Below are 15,337 nucleotides of genomic sequence, written 5' to 3' on the forward strand. Positions count from 1 at the left end.
AGATTAGCATCAACAGGAGTTATATGTGTAAATTCCTACACATGGAGATGAGAAGGCACACCTAAGGTGCAGATTCAGACCTCTGATAGGTGGGTGCATATCACTATGCATCTTGTGTAAGACACAGTAGTTGCTTTTGCAAGAAAAATGGTGATACCCGCCTGCATATCTGAGATCAGAATGAGAACCCTAATGGATACAATTAATCCCTCTAAAACATAGCAAATAGTAGATTTTCTTATTCTTATACAACTCAAACATCCAGAGAATATGCTTAATTAAAATTTGGCTATACATTTTTTAAAGATAAAAAGCTAAAGAAATGAGCTAATTATATTGCTTAGTAGTCTACTATGTATTTTTTTTAATAACACACTTTTCTAACCAGGCCAGTCCCTTGAGATTCAGTTCCTCATTTATAAGAAAGTCCCCAATGGGAGTTAAAAGGAATGCCTCTTATGAAGAGAAAATATATTTTGGAAGAGAAGCCTTACAAAGATAACCCTGCATTACATATATCAGTATGGAGGCTGGAATATGTATTCTAAGGACTCAAATCTTCCTCTGCAATAATTTGCAAGTTTGTTTTTATTACTACAGCTAATGTCTAAGCATAAAAGTCTTGTATTTTCATCACTAGATTTTTTTTTAAATAAACAAATGATTTTAAAAATGTGCTTTATTTAATGAATTTAAAAGTCAGTCCTCTTCCTTTTCCTATGCAACTCCCATTAATAGTGGAGATTAGATATTAATGGGAGTTAGTGGACTAAATGCTCCCCTCCCACAGAAAACCCACAGGAGAGGGAAAAAACCCCTCAGCCAAGATTTTTTCCTGCATTCTTCCACCTGGGCACTTAGATAGGAAGGTGATAGCTGCCTTGGAAATATGATAGAGAGGAGGTTGGGTCCCAGACAAGAGACAAGGGAAACTCTTAAAATCTGCGGAGCTTGGAAAGCTGGATCTGCAGGTAAATCAAGCATCACTAAGAGGGCCTGTCTCTCCACACAGCTCCATGGGCCTCCTCCTTCCTGGCTTCTCCAGGAGCTGTGCTACAGTAGGTGTCTCATGTCTTTGGAAGGGAGAATGAGGTAGGAGGGGAAAATTGTACAGCTTGGAGCATCACTAATTTTCACTGGGATTTTCACAAACTGGTTTGAAGGGGAACGTGCTGCCCAATTCTTGCTTCCTGGCTGTATGGAGTTCAGAGAGCAGGGCCTCTGTGGACAGCTGGGTTGGAGTATGCATTGGCATTGACTTCTGCTGCTTTGAGAGTCTTTCCACCCTTTTGTACTCTCTTTTTGCTGCCTTCTGTGTAACAAGGCAATGGGAGCTTCTGGACTGATCTTAATGGGAGTTGTATATATTGAGTAGAGAAGAATTAAATTAATAGTGTAATCTGCAATGCCAGTAAGAAAATGCTATCTTTGCTAATGGTGCCACCCTGCATTTTGAACATTTTGGGACTGATTCTGCCAGCCCAGTGGTACTAATTTATGGGACTACTTATGTGGATTAATGCTTGTCAGTACACGAAGGGTGGTAGAATTGAGGCGTTTGCTAACCATAATTCATCATTGAACCAGAATGTGGCTGGTCTGTATGGGGACACACAGAGCAGGGAGAACACAAGCAACTCCTTGCACAGCCATTGAAAAAGACCAATCACAACTGTGCTGGGTGGGGGCAGAGGCAGCTCCGGCTCTGCACTTCCGTAGCTGCAATCCACCACAAATGGGTTGTGGAGGGGTGGGAAAAGGGAAGAGCCATGGCCCCACCCCCTCTGCACCAGCTCACTGAGTGGGACCAGCACACAAGCAGTGCTATACAGCACCCCATTAAGGAGCGTAGCAGCCATGGCTGCATGCTCCTCTGTGCAGCAGGAATGTGGTGAGGAATCTGCTCTCCTGGATGTGTGCTGCTCTGCCCTTTACTCTGGGTTGTATGCAGTTTGCAGAAGGTAGCTCTTTACTGTGAGGAGCAGTGCTAGCTAAGCTGTCAGAATGGGCCTCACTGCAAGACTACCCCCACTACTAGGAGTTAGTTGCTGCCCATGACTGTCTGCTACGGAGCACCACAGATAATGGGCAATATAACTCAAATGCTGCAGGGAAGGATTGCCCCCTTCTGGAGAGTATCCCATGACTGGGGACTTGGACAGACATTGAGAAACTTCAGTAAGCTTCCAGCTGGTAAGTTTCCCCCAAATTGTTCTGTCAGGCGATGGAGGGTAGAGTTTGTTCCCCCGAGGAGCATCTCCCTCTCCCGCCCCCCCAAGCTGTGTAGCTCTCCCCAGCATGCAGGCGGCCAGGACCATTTGTACTGAGACCCTGTCCCTCCAGTCCTGTTCTGTGGCTTTTAATGTCCTCTGGCTCCAGGGCAGTGTGGGTCCAATGGACCCTCCTTGTGCTTAATTTCCTCAGCTGGTGGGAACCTTCAGGGCAGGGGAGGGAGGCCAGTGCATGGAGGAGGGCATGCAAAAGTACATGCAGCATCAAGTAGCATTAGTTTTTGTGGATTTCCCACAGGGTTTTGGGTGGTGTTGGGGGACAATGGTGGAAGTGGTATGAGAAGGCAGGTTCTATCAGTGTCTACAGCAGTGGTTTTCAATCATTTTTCATTTGCAGACTCATAAGAAATTTCAAGTAGAGGTGCGGACCCCTTTGGAAATCTTAGACATAGTCTGCAGACCGGCAGGGGTTCGTGGATCACAGGTTGAAAACCATTGGTCTACAGAAATGAAAGCGACATCACATCTGCCTGCCCCCATCTATGCTGCCCCACTCCGGCCTCCTATAGTTTCTGCCTCCACATCTGTTCTCACCTCCACTGTTCCTGAAACTCCCAGGGTTCTTCAGCCTCCTCTCCCAGGCCTGAAGGGAGGTGGACTGCAGCGGGGATTCCTGTCCCCCTTCCAGCCCAGGTGTTACAGATGGGGAGAGGGGAGGAGCAGATGAGCTATACCTGTTGCTCAGGGGAGGAAAGGGGAAAGTGGAGCTATCCTGATCTTCCAGATTCTTTCCGTTTCTTCCTCCCCTCTTTTAAGAACCGATCCAGTTCCTGTGGGGAGGTGGGAGAGAGTTACAATCATAGAGTTTAAGGGCAGAAGAGAACACTAGATTGTCTAGTCTGACCTCCTATATGTCACAGGCATCAACATCACCCAGCATCTGCACACTAAACCCAACAACCAAAATTAGACCAAAGCAAATGAGACCCAGAGGCCACTAGACGGTATGTGCCACAGATGGAAAATAGGAGGGATTGAGGAGCACTAGTGCCTGAGGCCCCCACAATGGCAGAGAAACTTTTAGGTGAGATATACCCACATAATCCTGGCATATGCTGTAGAGGAAGGTGAAACCCCACCAAGGTCACTGCCAAGCTGATCAGGGGGAAAATTCCTTCCCGATCCTACATGTGGCAATCAATTAGACCCTGAGCATGGGAGCAAGAACCAGCCAGCCAAGCATCTGAAAGAGAGAATGCTTGGTGCCACCTCAGACCCCTGCCCCCTCCCCCCCCGATGTCCCATCTCCAGCCATGACCAACCCTGATGCTTCAGAAGAAGGAGATTAAGAAAACCTCCCAAAATACATTGAAGGGAGGTGGAATTACTTCCTGTCACCTGCCAGTGTCCAGCTGAAACTGACGCATGCGCTTTAGTAACATGTGATGTAAACTAGAGACAAGCCCCAGGGCTGTTGAACCCTGTCCCCTACCCTCACAAGCAACCCTGTTATACAATTGCACTCATCAATATGTCCATCTCTCTCTTAAAACTAATACAGTTGTTTGCCCCCACAACTCCTACTGGGAGACTGTTCCAGAACCTCACCCCTCTGATGGTTAGAAATCATCTTCTAATTTCCAGCCTGAATTTGTTCATGACTACTTTATTTCCACTGGGCGTGTGTGCATGTTTCTTTACACAGGTGTGGTGTCCTAGATGTGATGGACTCCCTCTTCTGTACTGGATTGGGGGGAACACACCATGTTCAGATCTGGGGGCAATGACCTTTACCATGTTCTTTTATCCACATGCTTGTCAGTCCTAATTTTTATTTCTAAAGTAAACAGATAAATGATTTTTTAAGTGCAAAGTTCCCTGAGGTACCTTTCTACCCTCTGTAGATTCACCATGTGGATTTAGTCTGTTGCACAAGTGAATTGTGCAAAAACCATTAAAGGAACATATTTTAAAAATTGGAATTCCTCTCTATATGTTGTTAATAATACCTTAGATTATAAGAGCAAAGATTTATTTTTTAATCTAATTTACTTGTCTACTGTTTATGCTGAAGGGGAATGTTGATTTGGTGTTTTGTTTGTTTGTTTTTTAAAGGCTGTTTAAACCAGAAGTTTAAAAATGATCCTCATGTTGGTCTTATGTTTTACAGAAGCTTATTTCTATAAAAAAAACAACCCCAAACACTTGTGGGGCCAACTGTGAACGCCCGGTATCCCTTTGAAGCCGTGGGGCCAAAATGAACTCTGATTCTATTGACTTTACTAGAGCTGTGCTTGTTTACACCAAGGATGAAATTGAGGTCAATAGCATTACACCCAAGATAAATTCAGCCCCCTGATTTCTAACTGGAGATAATGAAATGCAAGATAATGATTGCTAGAAAGAGAAGCTGATTGGCTGCAACAATCAATAAGTGTTTTAATTTAAATTATTTCATTCAGAAGAAAAATACCCAGCCATATGGTTTTGTTATAAACAGAAGAACATTCCTGTGACTGAATTAAAAAAAGAGTCTGGATAATATTACAATCAGAGCTGGATTAAGGCTATTTGGGGGCTTAGGAACTCCACATGACAGAGCCCTCCCCTTTGACCTGACCCCTACCTTTGTGTTGTAGGGGGATGTGTCCTATAAAGGCATGACCTTGCACCTCAACACATACACAGTTTTGGAGCAGCAGCAGGGGTTCCCCTCCCTACAGAGAGAAAGGAGTAACAGCAAGGTCACCCTCCCAATGTACCTTCTCAAGCAGTGGAGTGCATCTCCATGGATGGGTGAGACAGGCCCCCTATCTTCTTATTGTGCTATATGCAGACTCTTCTGCTGGGGTCTGGTCAGAGAGGCCCTCCAGAGCAGTGGATCTCACCCACTGTGATGCATGGGGCAGTTCACATCTCTGAGAGACAATGCTTCTGGCTCTTTGTGGACTGAGGCAGATTTCATGGCATTGGTTACTGTCAGGTCCACTTCTCAAGCTTTTCTTTCACAGCCATGAAGGCTAGAGACTTTCATTCCCCCGGCTCCCCTCCTCCCCACAAAAGCAGCTAAGATTCTGAGCTTATCACATGACTCCAGGAGCAAGGGCCTTAGGCATAGATACATAGTGCCTATACCTTAACTCAATCCTGGAAGGAACACTGACCCTGATCTTGCATTCATTGCATATTCAAAATTCCCACTGACTTCACTGCAAGTTTGAATGGATAAGGAATGCAGGATTAGGCCCAATATTTGAATTTAAGATAGGGGATAATCAAACTGTAAGTTTCAACATTTATACTGATTACCGCAGTGGCTGGAAGGAATTGTGTTTCCTTCCACGTACTGTATTCCATAATTGTCCATGTGCAGTGTAGGTTGAAGAGTTTCCATTTTTATGAAGCTATAAGTATAAACTACTGCCAGAAGCAAGATACTGGACTTGATGTAGCAATGCTATAATCTGCTGTAGAAAATCCTGCATTCCTATATTCAAATATACTGTAGGAATTCTGAATTTTAATTAATACAGTACATTTCATACATGTAGCTATTTCATGTTATTTTGTTTTTCTGACACATACAGAAAAGGACAATGGAAAAATGCATTGCATTTTTATTTTAAACAGAGTATAGTCTGTATGTTACCCTCCCTAGCAATTGAATAAATATCACAGACTTTATAGATCTAGTAGCCTTTCCAGTGAACAACACAGCAGTCATGCTTCACAGAAAAGGGATAACATCCTAGAGTGCAGCTGATAAGAGCAACAATTTACAAAGCAGGAGATCTGTTATGCAGTGAAAGCTTTATTACCATGACTTGATGTTACATCTACAACACATAAGGGTTAATCATTGCAGCAGTTTGCAGCTGGTTTGTGCTCTCAGGGGAGTCATAGCAATAGACTTCTGTGTGTAAGACAAGGTCAGTTTTGCTATTCCTGGGTCAGCAGGTCATGTGATAACAGAATTCTGAAACTTAGACTCCTAAGAGGCACAGGTGCCAAACCCATTTTGTGGTCTGTTGTAGAGCTCTTCTTGTGGTTTTTATTCTACTACATAAAAACACATACATAACTCTGTGGTATATAATTGGATGGAGAGTTTTCAGAGCTACCCATCAGTGTGAGTTTTCTGTGGCAGCAGTGGGTTCATAAGTTTGCTGGGTACATGTAACATTTCACGGGAGACTTGTTCTTAGTGGACTGAGAAAAAACAGCAACAGGCACTGAGATTAAGGGCCAAGTCTTGTGAGAGTTATTTAGAGATTTAGAGATGGGTCTGTTCACAAGAGTAAAGTGGCAGGATCAGACCTTAAATATTTTACGAATATATTTTTATCTCCTTTTGCTGCAGGAGAAAAAAATCAAATAAGCAAAACTGCAAAGTTGCATTTGAGGACTAATATTCATGGTTAGGCTTGTCAAAGGGGTAAAATTTATTTTCAGTGACAAGCTGCTAGGAATGGTCAGCTGAAATGGAAACCTATAGGTGCAGGTCTGTAAGTTTATTGGAGAGTATTGTCTAAATTTATAGTTTGTGTTTAATCCATATTTCTGTTTTTATATGCACGTGTCAAAAATTAATACATGGAAAACTTCACCAACAGTTTTAGGAGATCTTAAAATATAATAAAATCAATAATGATGTTCTGGCAGAAATGTTTCTCTTGTTGAGGGTGGCCAGGTTCAAAGGGCAAGTTCTGACCATTTCTCCTTCCCACCCTGCTGCTAGAGTAAGACCCTCCCCTCAACTTCAAATCACTGGGGAGAGGGTAATTTAAGCTATACTTGATGTAACCTATACATCACTGTCTTCTGGACCAGCTTTAAAATTAAACTCTGATGTACAAAGTTAAACAAAAATGAGATAAAAATTGGCAGGGGTTGAAGAGGGTCAAAGTAGTCAAAACACAAGGTAGACTATTGCTTTTTTTGATTTATGTTATTCTGTACTCTAAAAAAATAAAATTATAACACAGACTTTTTTTCAGTGCACATAGTGCACGCTTAATTACTTTTCTATAGACTACATTGCTTTTGATCTGGGAGATACAGAAATTAATGTTTTTTGGAAAACATCTTCAGTTGTAGACAGAAAATTCAAATTATTTTTTAAAATAACTTTTTTGTAATATAAGCAACAATGGAAAATAATGGTGTTTTTCTTCATACTAGTGGTTAGCTTATAATTGATACATATGAATTTGTGTAGAATTGTGCTTTTGCGTTACTCCTTTTAAACAAAAATAATGTTACTATATACCACAACCATACTGCATAGAATTAGGAGTGTCCAGTGATGTTTCCTTTCACCTACTATGCTTATTACCCATTGTGTAATTTCCCACTAAACTGCAATACAAAAAAGGCAATCAAATGTAGAGTTCCTCTGAACTGATTCAAGAAAGCCCTTGCAGGAAGTGATGACTCTTTGAGGCTGTTCCTAGCCTCTACATCTTGACAGATTCTCATGGTTAGTGTGCAGACAGCATGCAGAATCCTTTGAGATTGTAATCATTCTTCTCAATAATATAACAATGAAATCAACTACAATCCAATGGAAATCAAATAAAATATTTCTATGCCAGTCCAATGGGGAATTAAAAAAAAGAGTTCTACTGACCAATTTACTACATTAATAAGAGAATGCAGAGAATCAAGTCTTAGAAAGGCTAGCATACAATGTGAAATGCCTGTCTGTAATGTTTGTTTTAAACATAGTCATTGCATTTTTCCAGTTTGGTATGATTTTAAAACAGAGCTATCTGCCGGATATGCAAGGTTCTTAGGCTGGTGCCTAATTTTAAGCATGTGAGCAGTTTCACTGATTTCAGTGGGTGTACTAACAGCCTAAAATTAGGCATGTTCCTAAGTACCTTGATGAATTTAAAGCTTAGATACCAGGGTGATCAGGATCTTAGAAATACTTAAGATAGATACATTTAAAATCTAACAGAAAAACTCCAAAATATAGTAGATGTCTGAGGATCCAGATTTTTATTTTTAAAGCCCAATTTCCTTAAGGTAGTAATATTAAAGATAATAATGATTCTGTGTTAAGTCAGCTGTGGCCTATTTGCCAATTAATATGCATTGCTTATTTGTTCAGTCTGTTTTTATGCTGAAAGCCTAAACTATGCCCAAGCAGAATATCCCTTATACATGGGACTTTATAGGATTGATCCACATACACAGTAGATATGTTTTGGCAAGCAAGACTGTATGTGATAAAAGATTAATAAACTCAATTACCACAGACACATGATGTTTGGTGATCACAAAGGATGGAAATGAAATAGATATATGAATAGCAAATTGTTTTAATAGGTATTGTGAGCAAAGATAAGGATCAGATGTTGTAATGAGTCCATAACTTGTGTTTCAGAGTGTCAGACCATCTGGATTTAGCAGTAATGCAATATTTTCTGTGCTACCAAATCAGTCTTGAAAAACACAGATTTCCGTTAGACCTTCCTGGATCAAATAGAGGACTGTTCCTGGCTTCCAAAAGTATAACTGACCATAATTATATAAAGCAGAGCTAGGAACTAATTGGTTAGAATATTATGGCTAGAAAAGACCTTTTGATATCACACTTTTCCCTCCATACAACACACAGTGGAAACAGGACAATTTCTGAATGAAACAACAACAGCTAAGGAAGTGCTCAGGGCATTCAGCAAAGGTGTATGCCATATGACGGTTTGCAGGATTTTAGAACATATGCTCTGAGTGCAAGAGCCAGCAGGAGACCAGTGACTGCACAGATAGCAGGTGAAGAGGAAACAAGAAGATGAAAAACAAGGGGTGGAGAATTAACCAGGATGATCAAAATTACAATTTACCAATTAAAATTGGTCCCCCATCAATTATGCTAAACAGAGAAAAGGCTTGATTTTGTTTCAAGGCTGACCTGTTAAGGAGTGAATTATCCACTTTATCAGGTTCCCATTTTGCTACAGCCTTGAAAATCTCATATTCAGGTTTTCAGATGTGCAGCCTACCTGATAGTGTGCATTCTACATACATGTGGTTGCGGAGACTATGAAAGAAATGTGCTTAACCAGAGTGGCATCTGTTTGTTGACTTAACCATGTAGCATTTAGGAGTTCTTCTGAGGGAGAGGTGCCTGGAACAGAAAATGGACAAATTCATTCTTTGTTTCACCCAGTAGTTAGTTACTGGTAGTTGATACATTTTACAGATTCTGTATCATGTGTGATACTGTGTACTATCATCCTAGACTAGGATCTGTCAGTGGTGTTTAAACATGCCTATTCACCAGGGGCCTGAGTCACAGCTCATTGAAATTGATGGAAAGATTTCCCTTGGCTTCAATGGGCTTTGGATCAGAACCCTTGCTGTGCATCTGACTCAAACTGAAAGATGTTTTAATTTCAATCCAGTTATCTCTAAGTTTCTCAGTTCATTTCACTTCCATATATTGTAGATTGTCAGCACACAGTTTATGCACTATTTAAGTGCTAATTAAGCTTCCAACCCCTTTTTCACCAATTTGAACAGCATTGCCAGAAATATGCTGCTGAACGCACTATGACTTATTCTAACTTCCTTGTTTAGCTGAATCGCTGCACAGCAGTCAGACCCCACTCCGTGCAACAGTACACAATTGGGTCTGCAATCTAATAAAGTCCTCTAAGTAATTGGTATTCACTGTGAACGAACTTCACCCTGTGAAGAGATCCAGCAAAAAGCCTATGTACCATTTAAGACCATGGGACAACACGTGAGTAAGGACTACTTTTACCTAAGACTGTAGGCTCAGGCACATTAAGTGACAAAAACAACTTACAAATATCCATCATCTGCAGCAAGGAGCTTACCCCACCAGTGGCTACTATGAAGGTGAATAAAGGGCAATGCATGGCCATTAGTAACTTATAGCTTAATACTATTATTGAACAGCTGGTAGTTTTGTAGATTTCCAACTAATTAACTTTGCCCCTTCCATTGTGGACTTGTTCACTCCTCTTTTCTGCTCTCCTCTTCCCTTGCCCTCACTCTAAAATTGATGGTTTTCTCTCTGTGTTCTTTATTCTTTAAAATACTCAGCTGAGGAAAGGTACTCAGATGACAGTAATGCCAAGCAAAATCCTCTATTTAACTGCAGAACAGGTACAGCATGGTCAGCACCTCCATGCTGCCCTGCCAATGTGCCTCACCTCTGCTCTGGTGGGACCAGTTAGGTCTCTGTGCTCATTTAGTCTTTGGCTTCTCTGGCCCCAGACTGACAATAAAGGTGCCAGGAAGTGTACATTTTAATGGTGTTTTTTGTCTGGTACATGCCTGACCTTTAGGCTATATAGAACTAATTCATTTCACATAGGCCACAGAAGAGGCATCAGATTTTGGCCACTTTGGATCTGAACCACTGGCCTGGAAGGGAAAAAATCCACAAGTCCCATTAACAAATCTGTGAGCTGTCCAGACAGTCTGTCAGACTCACCGGTCCTTCTAGTCTCTCCTTTGCCCACTTTTCTTTCCTTATTTTCTCTGTGCTGTTTTTTAAAGTCCTCAGAGAGTAGTCACAGTTGCCCTACCCAGCCTTTCTGCACCAGGAATTATTTTCATACAGATTTGTTTTGCTTTTAGCACCAGTTGGGGAAGCTTTACCTGAGATAATGCAGTAATGACTAGTGATCACTTTCCAGAAACTTTGTGAACCCAGAATGAATCTATTCCTGAGGTTTGGAGGAGTTGTGACTGGGAAAAATATTTATGGATTACGCATGGTGATGGAGATAAATATTTTATCCACCACTAAAATCTAAATCTGAAATACCACAGTCTATTTACGAAGAACTCCCTAGGCTCAGTTTTGTGTGATCCCATGTTATAAGAACCATATAAGCCGCACAAAGTCAAATGGAGCCAAGTTAAAGGTTTTGTGAGGTTCTTAACTAAGAATTTCCTTGTTATTTGGGGACTTCTTGCTCAACCTCAATGACTTTGACTTTTTGCGTGTTTCACAAATATTGTGGGTTAAATAAGAATGTCCTAATTTCTACAACTTTCCTTTCATTGCATTGTAAAGCACTCAAAGCAAAAACAGCTTCATGAAGAATCCTTCCATAGCAGGCCCATGAACGAGATGACTGTTTCTAATAAGCAACAGCTGTCGTTGTGGTTTTACTAGTCAAGTGATTCATGTCTTTTGCTCAGAAATGATAAGTGGAACAAATGTTTACTTAGATATGTAACAGAAGAACAATTGAAAAATAATGGACTGTCAAATGGAAATATCTTGCTGTGATCTGATCCTTGACAGTTAGTCTGAACTAGTCATATGATGTTAATTGGTAGGCTTTTTGTGTATGTGTGGCAACAGGCAATGTTATGAATAGACCAGTTGGAAGTCTGAAGGGTTCATTTCACATGGGTTTGCAAATGGCAGCCTGCACATTGGTTCCCAGGGACTGGCAATGGACCTGCAGGTTTTCTTGGGTTTCAGCTTAGACCTGAGCCTCCAAGAAGTGTCCATCCACACTACTGTCCCCTCTTCCTGGTCCCTGGAATTATCCTCTCCATACCTTTTATCATCTTTGAGCAGGAGGAAGTGATCCTCTTCTTTTCCACTGGGATTCTTGGGACCTTGGCTGGGTCTTCCAGGAGCATCAGGGTGCTCTCATGCAGCATGGTCTTTGAGGGATGACCTGTGTGGGCTATTGCCTCCCACAAATCTTACAAAGTCCTTCTGGCAAGGACTATTGGAGGAAAAGGTCATTCATAATGCAGCTGCTAGGCTCAGTTCAGGGACACAAACTCCATAACCCCTACTACATTAGCTAAGGAACCTCACAGCTACTGTGCCTGGGAACATGAAGCTTCACTGCTTCCAAGCTGAGCCTGGAAGCTGTTATATTCAGAGAGTTTCTACCACTCCTGCTGCATTGTGAGGGGTCAGGGCAGGAAGAGGCAGTGATCTTATATTAAGCAGCATCTGATGATCCTGATGGAAGATAGCATCACACTGGCATCAAACCCCTAGGAGGATGGAAAAAAAAGGAGAGGTAAGCAGGGAGAACATAAGTGCAGCTGCTATGGGTGGGCTGGGAGTGTGGGGTGTTTGTGCTCATAATTCGTTGTTGAACTTATGCTGATGTTTGCAAACATGATGATGCCTGACACTACCCCATTTTTTAAAAAAAAAATTATGGTGGGGGAAGGATTCAGGATACTGTGCAAACTGTTTGCACAGCCCAAATGATGAATTAAAGATGGGCCAAATGAGTAGTGCTCTGATTCCAGATCTTGATTTGCTTTAGTCATGTGTCCAGAGCCTGGGTTTGATGTCACTGAAATCTCACAGGCTAAAGATGATATAAATCTCACAAGATAAAACATTTTCATGAGATTTCTTCTATCTGGAAAATAGGCTTCTGCCATTTTGGGATCTGACCAAACCCATGGAGACAGGACGTCAACAGGAAAAAAAACTATTTGTCAATTTGCCTAAAGGGTTTAATGAAAAAAAATTACCAGAATAATACTATGGGGAAGTGGACTCCTCTTTATGAAAACATTTTTAGTAATAATTCATTTTTTGTTGTGGCAACAGTAAATATGGCACAATTCCCCTAGTGGGATGTATATACCTTGAATTCAGAAACTGAAATTGCAAATTTATCATAGAATTTTCAATTCTATTTATACTTACATCATTTAAATATTGCTTGTTAGCTATTTTATGTATATATAACCACAGTAGTCTTTCTATGTATTATTTAGTCTTCATATCTATTATTTAGTAGACATGTCATAAATATTTCCATAAGAAGAAAGAAAAGTAAGGAATGCAATTCTTTAATTTTCAGAAAAACAGCCCAGTTGTAAACTTTGAGGGATTCTTGTTTTCAGATTAAATTAATCATCTTTGTATTAAAACCATCTATCATTAATCCTTCAAAATCAGCATTCACTAAATGCAGTTCTGATTGCAGTAACAATTCATTTTTTATTATTCTGGTTTTGAGGGGTGGCAGGGTGGTCTGGTATTTGAGGCACTGGGCTGGGAGATTTTGATCCATTTTCTAGCTCTGCCACAGACTTCCCTTGTGACCTTGGGTGAGTCCCTGAGGAGGAGAGTTTTAAAGGGCAGTTATGCATCCAGCCTCTATTGACAGTTTGTGGGAATTAGGTTCCTAACTGCAGTTTATGTCTGAAAATCTCCTCCTTCATCTCTCAGTGTCTTGTTCCCCACCTTTAAAATGGAGTCAATATTTTCTTTCTCCCACCCTTTGTCTGTCTTGTATTTTACATTGTAAGCTCTCAGGTTGTGGTTGTCTTTTACTATGTGTTTGTATAGTACCCAGCGCAACAAGGCCCTGAGCTTAGCTGGAGCCTGTAGGTACTACTGAAATATAAGCAGATAATAATGTTTTAAGGCACAAAATAGAATTTTATATTTGGAGGAATGAAGAGGAATAGACACTAAAGTCTATAGGATGTATGAGGAATGCTGGATTCGGCTCATAAGATTCTTTTAGCAACAAACAGTTGATGCAAATTTTGTGCGACTGAATTAAACCAACTCAACTGAGGCTCATTCTTGTGGTTTATTCATACAAAGTGTATAAAAAAAAGTAAGTGAGATGATCAAATTACCCTCACAGCATGGATTTTGACATGGATGTAGACTAACTGAGTCACTGGAGGACTGAGCAGGTGTGTTGTTCTAATTATACCCTCAGTCTTGTGAAGAAGGAGCAAACTTCCCGGTTACTTCCCTGGTAGAAGTAAGGTGTTATCATCAGCCATCAGCAAATGAGAGGGGAGAACAAGGACAAGGCATCGGGGGCGGGGGGAGGCAAAAGGAGAACATTGGTAATAATGTTACTAATCTTTTAAAAATATCCTCCCCAAGCTATTCAAATGCTACTTACAATACTCACTTCCTATGTCTATGATGAGTACCTTCATCATGTTGGGCTACCCACAGCCCTTTGTTAACATTTTCTCTTTAATAATCTTACAGGGAGAGCTACTCATCTCGCTTAGTATAGATTTATTTATTTATTTATGACTTAATCAACAACGGGTTCACTAGGAGATACAGTGCAAACAATACCGCACGTAGGTTTAGATCACCTTATACCTCTCCCCCAGGGAAATATAGATATATTTTCAGGAGCATAAATGGGAATTCTATAAATTGCAACTACTTGCATGAACATAATATGCAATATTATTAATCTTTGCATTCCAAGTGAATCCATACTAGACTAGCAGCCTCTGGGGGAGTCTATTTCATATAATTATCAGTATTCTAAGAATGACTGTATAGATGTTGTCCTTAACAGCAGGTAAATGGTCCTTATTTGAATATTAAATAAAGTGCAACCAGATTTCTAGGTTCTCTCTGACTAAATATTTTCAAAGTCATCACTGAAAGCATGCAGCAGGAACTCCACCCCCTATTTTACTTACAAAGATTTGCTTTTGCCTTTAATTTCTTTACAGAAGGAGTTACTGGTCTCCCTTTTCTGTCTGCTGGTTGGAGTATCAGTGCTGACTGACAAGAGAGCTGGCTTGCAGTGTATAGACGCATCATTTTTGTTAATCAGAAAAGCTGAGAAAGGAGCAAGAAGCTGTAACGTTTCCTTCGCAGAAGTGTCTAAGCTCTGAGCATTGAATAAAGTTTCTTTAGCAAACTGTATGTTTGTCCTCATGAGTTCCAAACAGTTTTGCTCTATGTGGCTGGTCATTTTCTTGCGGCACAATCCGGGAGAACTATTTTCATCAAACATTTTATTCCTATGCGAAAATGAAAGTGGATGTAATTTTCTAGAAAACTATTTTCATATTAAATAAATAGGACACATTTAATAGTTCATATTAAATAACAGATATTATGTAGATTTAGTAGATATTATATAAAAGAAAATTAACGAAGAGAACAAAAACCAAAAGAACACCACACTCTGAGTAAGAAGAAGCAGAAGAATTACAAAAATATCCAATGTGAAGAAAGGAGAATTTCTGTTTAACTAGACTGTAAGATTTCTAGGGCATGGACCATCTCTTATTCTCTGTATGTATTGTGTATAGCAAAATGTAGTCCTCATCCTAACTGGGTGCCA

This window comes from Lepidochelys kempii, chromosome 12, assembly GCF_965140265.1.
Source record: "Lepidochelys kempii isolate rLepKem1 chromosome 12, rLepKem1.hap2, whole genome shotgun sequence".
In the NCBI taxonomy this organism is placed as follows: domain Eukaryota; kingdom Metazoa; phylum Chordata; order Testudines; family Cheloniidae; genus Lepidochelys; species Lepidochelys kempii.